We start from the raw sequence: 13771 nt of genomic DNA, 5'->3' as shown, positions 1-13771 counted from the left end.
TAATCCAACTTGTTTTGACCAGCTCTGCTTAAAATCTAAAGGCTCAGTCTGCATGTGAGTAACTTTACTCATTGATGTCAGTGGGACTAACGATGTTATTAAAGTTACATTCATGCATAACTGTTTGCAGGATCTAGACCTTAAAGAAAGACTCTGAGTTGACAGAAGATGCTCAGAACATTCAGAGGAGAGAGTAATGTAGAGAGTTAGCTTTTTGGGTGTGGGAGGTGGTGTTATTGTCCTTTTGTTATTACAAACTGCCTATCTGTGGGTGTTCATGCATAAAAGACAGCATGGCAAGCGGTGCAGAGACTGGAGCAGTAGGCGGTGGCAAAAAAAGGCATTGAGGCTGACAGAACTGACGAAGTGGAGCAGGCAGAGGGTGCAACAAGAGACAAGTCCAGAGATGTAGGTCTAAGTGACATAATAAGAATCGCTTGCCCGATGGCGGAGATGGAGGAGGATTAGTTATGGCTGATGCTTGCTTTGAAAACAAAAGGTGCTGAATATTATTCCTGCACATTTTAACTCATGTAATCTGTTAATTATCAGGGATTGTAGCTTTTGGGTGGGGTTTTGTTTTGTTTTTTTAAATGAGGATTTTAAATCCCTTGTAATTCTTTCACGGCTCTCGGAGGTCATCTGCTCATTGATGGTCTGCAGGTCTGGTAAATACTATGTGCTGGGTCACGGCATTAACGTGCACCTTTAACAGCACCAAGTGTAACCTGGAACACTGCCTCTGTGAGTGCAATAGGGCCAGGTTAACATGAGAGGGAGGGGGAACCTCAGTGTTTGAATCCCATAAGTTGTGTGTGTTGGGAACTGTCTAGCTCAGTGCTGCAGTAACACAGGCCCCCTCTGCCCCCATTAATATAAAGGGGAAATTCTGTTAACCAAAAGAGGCTTGGGGAAACTCCCCCCAGCCTTGTCTTCTGGGGGAGGGGATACAGCTGTGAAGCCTCCGCTCACTGCTTTGGAGTCCCCCTAGCAACAGGATTGGTGTGTGGTGCGATGAGCTAGAATGGCTTTCTGGCCATTTCCCAGCCAGCTGGGAGAATTGCAGAGCCTGCCTCTGCACAGCCTGTGGCGCACTCGCCTCATGCGGGCTGATGACTGACATGGACAGAAGCTCGTGCGGGGGGAGGGAGCTGGGGGCCTTCACGAGGCCCCATGGAAAGGGAGAGGCCCAGGCAAAGCGAGAACAAGGAACAGTCATGGGGCTGGGCGTCTCCCTCCCTCTTTCTATTTCTCTGTCTCTCTGTTTACTCTGGAGTTGTCTCAAAGCCAGCCATTCTGTTGCCAGAGCAACCCCAGTACCACACCGAACATGTTGTGAATTCTGGAGGCAGAGAACAGGCCTTAGATCTCCCCAACTAGTCGGGCAGCAGAAAGAGGCTGAAATGGGTGTGTGGGGGATGTTTCCTCCTCTCCATTTCCTGTGACCGGTACTAACGGCTTTCCTGGAACACTCCCAAGGCAGACAGCATCCAGAGGGGGACAGGGAAAGGAGACTGGACAGAAATACCCCAAAAGGCTAGAATTCAAGTGTAGATGGACAAAAATGGAGGGAAGAGTGTTGGATCAGGCTATGAAGGTCACATATACAAGGAAGGCCAGTAGGCATTAGTGGATAGGCTGGGAATCAGCGATCAAGGCAAAAGGGGCTTTCTACTGCTGCTGCTGCTGCTACTGCTTTGGGAATGGCTGGGTGTGAGAATTGAAGGGGAACACCCAGCTGATAGTTCCTCACACTGTGCCAAGGGGAAGAGGGAGAGGGTTGCTATAGTAATGGTCTCTGTTGTGTAACCCCCCTTCCTCTCATTCACTCCCTCCACTTCCAGCTGCGTGTATGTGTGTAAGAGAGCGAGAGTCAGGGGTATTATTATTTCTTTACGCAGCGCCACGTGTGTGTGTGTGATACATGCATAATGTGTCACTGTCCTGCTCTGGGGCTCACACAGCCTAGGAGCACAAGCCCCCTGGTTCTTTCTGGGTATGTCTACCCTGCAATGTAAGCCCAGGGTTAGTGGGACTTGAGTCAGCTGACCTATGTTAGGGAACCTTGGGCTTGAGCATCTACATTGTATTTAAACTCCATGTTAAAACTTTTCTAACCCATGCTAAAACCTAGAGCTCTGGCATCCACACTGCAGAGCGCAGACCCAAGTCAAAATAACCATATCCCAGAGCCCCTAGCACCCCCCCCCCACACACACACACTCTCCAAAATGTGGTCACTTTAGCCCTAGGATTGTGGTGCACTGTGGATAAACTTTACTGACTGCCCTGCAGGGGTGTGGCTTCCGTTTTCACTAGAGGGGATTGCAGATAGTTGGGATGGAGAAGACTAAGGTAGTTGTCCCATGGAATTGTAGGATACTTCTGGCTGACTCCCGGGACCCAAGTCAAGTGGGTTTGCATCTACACTGCAAAGCAACGGGGTTCAGATCCTGGGTCCCAGCTTGACTTGAATTTGGACCCTCCAGCCCCGCAGGGTCCTGGGACCCTGGGTCCGAGCCCTGGGTTGACACAACTGCAGTGTAAACACAAGGGGGGAGGGGTTAGGCTTGAGTCCAAACTCAAGCACGGGCTTACGCTGCAGTGTAGACATACCCTTAGAGGGCTTGTCTGGAGCTCATTAGCTAGGGTAACCAGATGTCCCAATTTTATGGAGACAGTCTCCATTTTGGGGTCTTGTTTCTTACATAGGCTTATATAGTTGCTGTCTGGTCACCCTATCATTAACTGAGGGGCCAAGTCCACAGGACAGGATTGCAAAAGTCTATGAAAAACTCCAATGACTTCAATGGTGCCGGAACACTTTAACCCAGCTGAGAATCAAGCCCTAGATCTTAAGTTACACACCAAAAATATTATTAAAAACATTATTAAGGTTGCAAGGTCAATCAGTCAAAAGTTAAGAAATGCCTGAATGAAGCTTGCCTGTGCAGCCATCATTCAGTCCCCTTGTGCGAATGCATTATGATATAGTCAATAATTACTTGATTATGTCCTGCTTTTGCCACAGATCCCTGCCTCATTCATTGCACAGGACGGATGATATTCAATTAACGAGCAGCTATTCGGAATTTTGTTTGCTCTTCATTGGTCAGGGTGTGGCCCTAGGCCTTATTTCCTGCGCACTATCCAAACTCTGCTCTGCAGACAGAATTATCACTTTTCTTGTGGGCTTTTCTATGGTGCTCACCTGTGCCTTCCACCTTCTTTTCTATGGTGCTCACCTGTGCCTTCTACCTTCTGCAATAAATACGGCAGGGGTCCTAGAGACAACAGCCTCCTCCACAACACAGCCCTGATTCATCCCCGGAGCCTTGTCCACTCTGTGCACTGAACGCGACAGGAGCCCTGTAGAAAAAAAAAATAGCATGTTGTCATGTAACTAAACTCAATGTCCACACACAAGGGGGCTGAATTAAGGTTGCAAAGGTAACCTTAATTACGGCATTTTCTAATTTGACTGCTTGACTTAGCACCCTTAATCTGCTTCTAATGTAGTTTGTTGCAAGTAATTTCCTAGGTTTATAAAAAAAAAGCAAACTGAAAAAACAGAAATTCCATCATGTGGCATCATATTGACTCCCACATGATTAATCAACAGGGTTGGAACTTTTAGATTGACCACAGAGACCTCTGCCATTTCAGCTAACAGAGTAACCAATAGCAATAGCAGGTTGTCATCTTTTATATGGACAAGCATTAGAGGGGGACGACACACACACTTTGCCAGTGGGTTTCACAGACATTTTCTGACAGCAGAGGAATAGTGAGACTCAGGAAACTTGGGCTCCACTCCAGCCTCTGGAGAGGCATATGGTTTAAAAGCCACAGACTCTTCTGCTTTTTCCCCACAAGCTTTCCCCGCTTCTAGCCCATCTCCATCAGCATCTCTCTTCCCCAGTCCTGTCTCTTTCCTACACATATCCTACTAGCCTACTGTGACAGACTATACCCGCATGTTCACCACTTTTACAAGACTATGATAAATTTTGTACAAAGTATGCCTTGCGAGGTATCATTTAAAAACTTATAATCTACTGATCATTATTGTCCTGGTAAAATGCGTGTAGCAACATTGTATGTAAAGATTCTACTCTATGAGATTGCTGAGACATGATCCAAGTTTAGAAAAAACAGCCCAAACCAACTCCTCAGAGGCAAAAGGTTAGCCAGCACCTCAGTCAGGTGTCAACATAGTCAAGTGGACTAGTACTGGCCTGAGCAGCTGTTCTTTGGCAGGAAGAAGGGTGTAAGCAAGCAATTTACATCTTGGCAGAAAGACTTGCTGTTGCCTGAACCTCAGCTGGAGACGATTCTCAAAGAAGAGAAATGTCATAAGAACAAAGAGCAGAGGACACAAATCACCCCAGTGGAGTGGTTGTTCTCAAAGCAAAGCAGTGTAAAAGGTACCCAATAAGAGAGTTAAGGGGACACAGCTGTTCGACAGTCCAGATTGTACCCTCGGGAACGTCACACCTACCCAGTCTCCACTCTTCAGGCTTCTCATTACAGTCTACTTGCCCAGCCAATCCTACTCTCCCTTTCTGGGTTTGCTGTCTGAGTCCCAGTCTTCCCCCAGCTCCCAGCCTCTCTCCCTTCCCACACTCAGGCCCAGTATCCTTGCCCAGTTAATCCAAGTTCCCTCTCCCAGCTCATCTGACCTGCTTCTCCCCACCTCACAACGGTTCCCAGTCCTAGTCTCCCCACACTAGGATCCTCATCCAATCACAGTCTCTCCATATCTCTTTGGCCCAGTCTCTGCCCATCCCATCCCAGTTCTCTCCCTGCACCCTAACTCTTTGTTAGATCATGGCCCCATTCCCCTCCCACTGGTTCCTAGTCTCAGTCTCCTTGTCCAGCCAGTCCCAGTATCCCCTTTTTCAGATCCTCGTCTGCTCTCAGTGTTCCCATCCCCAGCCAAATTGTCCTATCCCCTTTCCCTCACCAGCTCCCAATCACAATCTCCACCTCTCCCCCATTGTTATTCATCACAGTCTCCATACTCAACCAGTTCCAGCCTCCCTCTTGCCAATTCCCAGTCAGAGTTTCGCTTTCTCCTCCATTCCCAGTATCACCAGACTCCTTGTCCCAGTCTATTCATTCTCCCGCCCTCAGTCCAACTCAGTTATTCTGCTCAAAGGGAGGAGCTAAGAAAGGCTGGAGCATGCTCAGTGAGCACAGAATCTTCCAAGATTTTAGCTGTTAAAATCAAAGATATCTCCTGAGCATGTGCAAATTATGATTTTACAAAGGTGTGTACCTTGACCAAATCCAAGCAGATTTCCATGGGGATGGTAACAGACTTAATCATCCCTCATGCAAAGGTGACTCCCCTGTCAGAATTCAAGGCCTTGTTTTAAAGCAAGGTGGCACTAGAGCTATTAAAAAAAAAAGACACAAGAATATTCTAACATAAGTAAAGCAATGTGTTTTTCAGCTTAGCCTCATTCTCAGAAATGGCTGAACTGTTGTGGCAGATATCTTCCAAAACAATTCCGCCTGAGGAAGGCAATGCATAGAGAAAATTTCAGTCCAAAGTGTTAAAGTTTGGCAAAGTAATATGCAACTGAAAACAGCGTCTCCTAATGGGAATTATTGGGCAACCTTAATAACAGGCGATGCTACCATCCCTGCCTATAATGTTCTGTACAAACACTAACTAATTAATCCTAACAACAATTCCCATAAGGCAAGCAAGACTTATAATTGCCAGACTTCATAGCCAAACACTAAATAGCTTGACTAAATAAAGACTATGTGGGAGACGAGCAATATTTACAGACATCTGCAAGGTGTAATTATAATGAAAGAGAGAAATTGGTTAGTGTGTTATAAAGGGTATAACTAGGAGAACATGGATAATACTGAGTGGAAAGTGATGTTCTTTCTTCCCCCAATCCAGCAAAGCCCTTATACACATGCATAAAAGCTTTGCTGGATCAGGGCCTCTGGTCCTACCACATTATCTGGTTTCCATCCAAATGCGAAAATCCACTCCTGAAGGATTTAAATGAAAATGGAAATCTAGAGCATAGCTAGGAAATCTTTCCAAACAGTGATAGCTATTAGACTGTGGAACAGTCTCCTGAGGAAAGTGATGGATGCTCCATTGCATAATAAGCCATATAGAAACAGACTGGACAAAGCTCTGGAAATGGTACTGTAAGGGAACAGTCCTGCTGGGTTGAATGTAGGGAGATCGACAAGATGCTCTAACAGGACTTCCCAATCTCTAATTTCTATGATATGCTGTTTTTGTATAATGCAGTTAGCATGGTTTGAAACTCTTCTGTAGGGGCTACAGAATCTCCGAGGGAAAGAGAAAATAGATCTGTGACCAGGCAGACAGATGACAGAGACAGGAGGGCGTGGCTAGGATACAATCAGAAGAAGCCTGCAGCCCTGCAGTTGCTGAGGAGCTAGGCAGCCTATCTGAAAGGAACAAGAAGTCCCAAGAGAGAGGTCAGGGGCACAACAGCTGTGGCTGCCGCTCTGAGGGGCTGCTCCCAGTTGGGTGAAACGTGGAGAGCAAGACAAATGAGACTTGCAGTGAGGATTATGTGTCGCAAGAATGTTACAACAGCTATGACAGGGAACAAGCCTACCCATAATCAGGCGCTGTGATCTCCGGCCTTGCTCGGCCTGACTCAGACCCACTTCCAGGCAGAGCTGTAGAGAAGGGGGAAGGCACTGTCCCAGCCTGGCTCTCACCCATCGTTTTTCACAAGAGGATTTTTATTTTAGTTAACTGAATTTTTAATGATTTCCCCCATTTTCTCAAAGTAAAAGGGTTTTTAAATCAGGGTTTACAAGAATGGATTAAAATCTAGAATGCAGAGTTCGATGTCTCACCCCTTCGCTAACCCAGTGTGGGCACACCGAACAGCTCTGCCAGTGCTCTCCAGTCCTTTGTTATTCCAGGCCTGGGACTTGGCTCTCAGCTCTGCCAATGCACCTCAATAGTGGGCGCCTACACCCAAACATTACACACTTCAGCCTTGGCATTCTGTTATTCAACGGCGGAGTATTGTGCTTCAGCATGGGCTCATTTGTCTCACACAAAGATGATGGACGTACGACTTAATTCCACCATGCTTATTATTTCAGGCGCACTTAAATCTACTCCTCTACCATGGTTACTGGTTCTCTGCAACATTGCTCCACCCAGTGATTGTAGAGAGGAAAGCATAGCAAAGCTTGTGACAAAAGTGAGTAATATGCCACATCTACTGTTAATTAAAGACTTGTTTGATCCACCACATGGTCATCTGCCCTCAAGTCGCCCATTGTGGATAAGTTTACCGGTTGAGGTATTTACAGTAGAGGATGTGTGGTGGGCTTCATGCTCCACAGAGAAAGTGACAAATAATTATCTTGTCTCAGACCTCACTCAGCTTGAACCCAGGTTTGATTTTCCGCGAAGGCAATGGACCCTTCTGAACCGGTTTTGTACTGGACATGGAATTTGTTTTGCAGCGGAATTTCGGTGGCATTGTCGAGACAGTCCACGATGTCAGTGTAGGCAGCCACAAACTATGACACCCATTGTCGAGAACTGCAAAATGACTCAATGTCCTGGAGGTCTTCATGCCTTGAACATCGTTGATAAAGAATGCTGTGGCTTGGCTTGACTGGATTGCATACGCCAAACAAATAACCTCAGTCGTGACACTGGAAAACCTGATATTTCAATCCTAAGGATGTCCCATGGCTCTGCCAACATGCATTTAGAAATTTGACCTGCAGCACTTCAGTCCTACTGTGCAGCTGCCCCTCCCATTCCCTCCCTTGGCCCGCCTCCTCTTTAGAATTAATATGGGATTCTAGAACAATGCCCTCTCTTTCCCTCTGACAATAGTGCTACTGCAGGCTTGAGTGATTGTTACAGAATATTATAGCATTAGAGTCACAACAAAACTGTTCCAGAATGTATTTGTGTGTTTTTTTCCTGTCTCCAGTCCATCAAGGCCCTTAAGCACACACATAAGCGCTTTGCTGGATTGGAGCATCTGTGCCTACCCAATTATCTGGTTTCCACCCAGAGGTGAAAAGACACTTTCTAATGATTTGAAGGAAAATGAAAATCTAGAAAGAATAAATTTCCCCATTCATAGCTGTTTCATCAGCTTTACCTCAGGTCAGGAGAACCAGAGGCCTTTCTTCTGAAAGCCCGTATGGAGTCTGCAGGGTGCTTTGGGATCCTTTCAGATGGACGGTGCTAGAGAACCCTATTACATGTGGTCATTAGGAAAGAAATTGCTTCCCTATCACTAATAGGCTGCAGCTAGCATGGCAAAATTTTCAACTAGCACCATCACATTTGCTTGTTGCCCCAGGGGTGCCCTCATTTTGGTAGGCAAAGGGGAGGGACCCTGGGAAAGCCACTACTCGTACCTGACCTTTGGCCTCACTCACTATATTACGTGTGGGGGAGGTTGATTTCTGTAACACTCCCCACCCATGCCCATCCTGCAAGCCTGTGGGCTCAGATGCTTCACTGCTGGTGAACAACTTACATTTATGTCCAGAGAAAATTATTTCACTTCTTCAGGCTCCAGGCCAACTATTGGATCACTGCTTGGAAAAGAATCTTTGCTTTAAATGTCCAAATCCACGCCAAGAAAGTTTTGTCTCCCATTTTAGAGGGCTCCGTGGCTCCTTTTTACTCCCAGAGTACGCTGGGGCTGCACACTCCCCAGAGGATGGATCTGCAGGCGAGCGTGGCTTCCACCTTCTGCACTGGAGCAGGTTTGTCAAGAGATTTTATCAGAGCACTTTCACTAAAGCTGAGAGCTCTGTTTAATTACTGTTGAGAATTAATTATTCTGTTTCCATTTCCCAGGGATTTCTTGAGGGCTCTGTCCCAATAACCACTCCTCCCTTCGTAATAAACTTTCTGAACTGTAGGAGTTCATAGATTTTAAAGAGACCATTGTGATAATCAAGTCAGACCTCCTGCATAGCATAGACCAGGAGTCGGCAACCTTTCAGAAGTGCTGTGCCGAGTCTTCATTTATTCACTCTAATTTAAGGTTTCATGTGCCAGTAATACATTTTAACGTTTTTAGAAGGTCTCTTTCTAGAAGTCTATAATATATAACTAAACTCTTGTTTTATGTAAAGTAAGTAAGGTTTTTAAAATGTTTAAGAAGCTTCATTTTAAATTAAATTGCAGAGCCCCTGGACCAGTGGCCAGAACCCGGGCAGTGTGAGTGCCACTGAAAATCAGCTGGTGTGCCACCTTTGGCACCCATGCCATAGGTTGCCTACCCCAGGCATAGACCATAGATCCTCACCCAGTGATTCCTGCATCAAGGGCACAACTTGTCTCAGCTCAGGTGTACCATTTAGAAAGAGACCCCATCTTGATTTAGAAACCTCAAGTGATGGAGAATCGACCATGTCCCTAGGTAAGTTGTTTTTTTATCCTCACCAGTCAAAAATATGTACCTTATTTGTAGTCTGAACTTGTCTGACTGAGCTTCCAACTATTGGATCTTGTTAGTGTCTTTTTCTGCTACGTTAAAGAGCCATATTCAATCAGAAATCTCTTCCCCATGTAGGTATTTGCAGACCATGATCAAGTCACCTCTTAACTTTCTTTTCAATAAGCTAAATAGATTCAACTTCGTAAGTCTCTCACTATAAGGCATGTTTTCCAGACTTAGGGTTTGTCTACACTAGAAACGTAAGTCAACCTATATTATGTCGACTTCCTGTCACCATGGACCATATAGATCATTGTTGCAACCGCTGTTATATATTTGCAGCAAATCTTATACAAAGGTTGTCCAGTGAGGTGTCTATGAAAAGGTTATGGTTTGCTGGTTATAATTATGCTACCTGTATGCATGTATCATTTTCGTATTTGAAGTTATAAGTATTGGCTCTATACCTGGATTTCAAATATTTGCTTCTGGGGTACCGCCCACAAGGTAGATAGCCAGCACATCTTGGAGGGACTATTCAAATGGAGTGGCCCATCGAAAGGACACTTAACTCACAGTGGACCATGGTAGACGCCCATCTACACTTAATGGAATTTCCTGCTGTGACTAGGCAAAATGCATGGACATGTGACTTGCCCATGTGACTCCAAACTCCATCTTGTTGCTGTAATTTTCCACAGTAAGAACAATGGGATTCCCTCCATGTGGCAGAAACTATAAAAAGTTCTGGAAACACCTCCATTTTGCCTCTTTCCTGCCCATACCTCTGGACTATACTAATGGGAGCATTCTAACCAAGGGACTGAGGTCCTTCCAATGATTTGGAAGCAACCAGAGACTTAGTAAGCCAGCACTTAAACCAAGCACTTTGCAATTACTGTATGTATTTGATTCTTTTAACCAATTTTAACTCTCACCTTTCTTTCTTTTTATTAATAAACATTTGATTTTAGATACTAAAGAATTGGCATCAGCTTGATTTTGGGGTAAGATCTAAGTTCTATATTGACCTGGGTGTGTGGCTGTTCCTTTGGAATCAGAAGAACCTTTTAGTTGATGAGACTGGTTGTGAAAAAACCACTCATCTTAAAATCCTGTGTTTTCGGTGGTAATACATGGACTGGAATGCCCAAGGAAACTGCTTTTATGACATCTTGTTAGCCAGTGTGGTGAAACAGAAATTTACTTTTGTTGCTGGTTTGGTATATCCTATGAGGGATTAGTCACCAGTCTTAGGGTGTATCTGCCCTATTTCTCAGCAGTTCGTCCTGAATCTGGCATTCTAGTTGTGACCCACTGAGGCACGGTTACACCAGAGATAGTGTGTCTACACTAGAAACATGTCAACCTCTATTATGTCGATTTACTGTCACCACAGTGTGCATGTCCACACTACCCTCCTTGGGTTGATGGTGTATGTAAGGCCGGCTCCAGGCACCAGCAAAAGAAGCAGGTGCCTGGGGCAGCCAATAGAAAGGAGCGGCAGTCCATCCATTTTGGGGCGGCATGTCTGAGTCGGGGCGGCAGCAGTGGCACTTCGGCGGCAACTCAACCAGTCTGCTTCAGTATTCAGTGGCAATTCGGCGGTGGGTCCTTCACACCCTGTCTTCCTCCTCGGCGGCACTTCGGTGACAGCTCAATCATTTTTTTTTTTCATTTTTTTTCTTTTTTCGCCGCTTGGGGCAGCAAAAAAGCTGGAGCCGACCCTGGGTGTATGTCCTCACCAGGAGCACTTCCACTGACATAAGAGGGCAGTGTGGGGAGCTGAGGGCCCGGTCTCTCAGCTCCACTGGTAGCTCTCTGTTGGGAGACCGACTGCCTCACAGGCTCCCAATGGGCTGCCCCCCGCTCCCCGTTTCCCTCTGGGAGTGAGGAGAAGCCACCTGGGGCTTCTTGCCTCCCCATTCCCCACTGGGAGTGGGTCCAGCCACATGGGCTTCTCACCCCTGCTCCCAGCTGGGAGCGGAGCCCAGTCGCTCGGGCTTCTCAGCTCTCCAGGGGAGCGGGGGGCAGCTGGGATCTAGCTGCCTGATTTTCTTGTCAATTTCATGGCTCTTGCAGTGAAATTGACAAGATAGCCAACAGCAGATGTAAGTAATGCAGTGTCTACACAGAGACAGCCTCCCCTTAAATACACCGTCATAAGCCCTGTGCCTCTCGTGGAGGTGGAGTTATGATGTTAATGTAGTAGGGCAGTTACATCAGCAGGAGCGAGGCTGTAGTGTGCACAGTGACATAATTAGGTCGACATAACTGTGTAGTGTAGACCAGCCCACAGATTCATAGATTCCAAGGCCAGAAGGCACCATTGTGATCATTTAGTCTGACCTCCTCTGTCATACCACACAGCCACAGAACTTTGCCAAAATTAATTCCTGGGGCATAGCTTTTAGGGGAAAAAAACCCATCCAAACTTGATTTTAAAATTGCCAGGGATTGAGAATCCATCATATCCCTTCATAAATTGTTCCAAAAGTTAATTACCCTCACTGTTAAAATGCATGCCTCATTTCCATGAATCATTCTTGTAGTTCTTTTCTGAATCCTTTCCAATTGTTCAATATCCTTTTAGAAACATGGACTCCAGAACTGGACATGGTATTCCAGGAATGGTCCCGCTAACGAAGTTAACAGAGGTAATAACATCTCCCTACCTTACTTAATAGTCCCCGTATATATCCAAAAGTGTGCGCCCCCCAACTTACCTCCATTGCACTAGACGCTCATGTTCAGGTGGTTATCAGCAATAAGCCTTAAGTCCTTTACAAGGTCACTGCATTCCAGGATACTGTCTCCCATCTTGCAAATGTCATGGAAATTACAGGTTCCGAGATGTATGACCTTGCATTTGGCTGTCTTAAAACACAGTTTGTTAAAATGAGCCCACTGTACCAAGGAGTTCAGGTCAGCCTGTATAACTGAACCGTCCCCAACATTATTTACCACACCACTATTTTTTGTGACATCTGCACATTTTACAAGCAATGATTTTATATTTTCTTCCAGATGACTGATAAACATTTTGAACAGCGCAGAGCCAAAAACAAATCTCTTCAGAAACTTACTAGAAACAAGACCACAGGCTGATGAGTCCACATTTACAATTACTTTTTGAGATCTAGCAGTTAACCAGATTTTAATCCATATAATATGGACTACACTGATTTTGTATAGTTGATATTTTCTAACCCTCGACCTCTGGGGGAAAGTTTATGTTTTGTGACAGGGAGAAGTTACATTTCAATGTCTTGACTGTTATATCATGATGTAATAAAGCAAAAATAACCACATTACAAGGGGAAGGATGTCCTTGTGGTTAAAGCACTGAAATGGCACACAGGAAATCTAGGTCCAATTCCAGGCTCAGTCACCCACTTTCTGCATGTCCTTTTTACTAAATTTACCCTCAGTTCCTCATCTGTAGAATGCAGAGAACATTTTTCTACCTCATAGCAATGTTGACAGGATAAAGCCAAATAAGGATTCTGAGAAGCTCCGATGATAAGGCATTGAGGACTACGTAAGCACTAAGGAAGAAGATAAATGTCACCATATTATTACACCAGCATCTCATGATGGCTCCACATACTCATGCAAACATCACTATGTTGCAATACAATTATTACTGCGTCCAACATGATTACCCCTCAATGATATCACAAAGTCTCAGCACAGCTATCACTATGTTGCTAGGCAATCATCACAATGTGATGATGCTGTGTCAACCCCAGGTCAAATTTTCAGAAGCAATTTTTAAACCTACACCTATGTATACCTAGGGTGTAGATTTACTCCAGCAGGCAGCATTTGCACACGTAGATCAAACAGAAGTCTAGCTATGATTTGTATGCACCACTGCAGTCTTCATACACAAATCTGAGTTTCCAGATTGTCAAAAACTTGCATGTGAATTATCATGCGCTGTAAACTGCAAGCAAAGTTTTCGACGTTAGCCCAAAGCGCTTTGAAAATTTAGACCCCAATGTTGTGTGGACTACCCTTCAAAATAAGGGCTCTCTTGAAAATGATGATGGGAACATGCAACATCTAATGTGTGGCACCATGCCAGCTAGTTGAACAGAGCATTCCTTCCATTCTGCAAGTGTAGCACTCCAGGGCTCAGTGGTATTAAGTGCTGAAAGTTCAGCTCAAGCTGAGGGAGGATGGGGGTCATTGAATTAGCTCTTATCTGCAAGAGCACTTTGACATGTGGCATGTTTGTTCAGCGTGATTATCTGGGTGGAGAGAGCCATAGAGGTTACTATTGCTCAAATAAATTCCTTATTCATGAGACCACAGTA

At 45.3% G+C, this 13771-nt stretch overlaps 1 protein-coding gene and 1 long non-coding RNA gene across 7 annotated transcripts in view; one reads left to right on the top strand and one right to left on the bottom strand.

The window, feature by feature from the left end:
* The window catches only part of GSG1 (germ cell associated 1), a 42909-nt gene extending 29927 nt beyond the window's left edge, over positions 1–12982 (bottom strand). For 2 of the 6 annotated variants that reach the window (XM_039500465.1, XM_039500450.1), the window contains exons 1-2: positions 6874–7771; positions 3246–3369 (exon numbers count right to left, since the gene is read on the bottom strand). The gene's annotated coding sequence lies outside the window, so the exon portion shown is untranslated. Of the gene's footprint in view, positions 1–3245; positions 3370–4501; positions 4684–6873; positions 7772–12175; positions 12327–12916 lie in introns of those variants that run through there. The other 4 variants (XM_039500475.1, XM_039500493.1, XM_039500488.1 and 1 more) reach the window with 4 other exon arrangements.
* On the top strand, positions 9327–12686 carry LOC120382983. The gene is made up of 4 exons (XR_005588309.1): positions 9327–9431; positions 10424–10456; positions 12043–12106; positions 12477–12686. It is a non-coding gene; the product is annotated as an uncharacterized LOC120382983 (long non-coding RNA).
* Positions 12983–13771: the final 789 nt, after the last annotated feature.

The sequence above is a fragment of the Mauremys reevesii genome, linkage group 1 (genome assembly GCF_016161935.1).
Source record: "Mauremys reevesii isolate NIE-2019 linkage group 1, ASM1616193v1, whole genome shotgun sequence".
Taxonomy (NCBI): Eukaryota; Metazoa; Chordata; order Testudines; family Geoemydidae; genus Mauremys; species Mauremys reevesii.
This window is presented reverse-complemented; position numbering and strand designations above follow the sequence as displayed.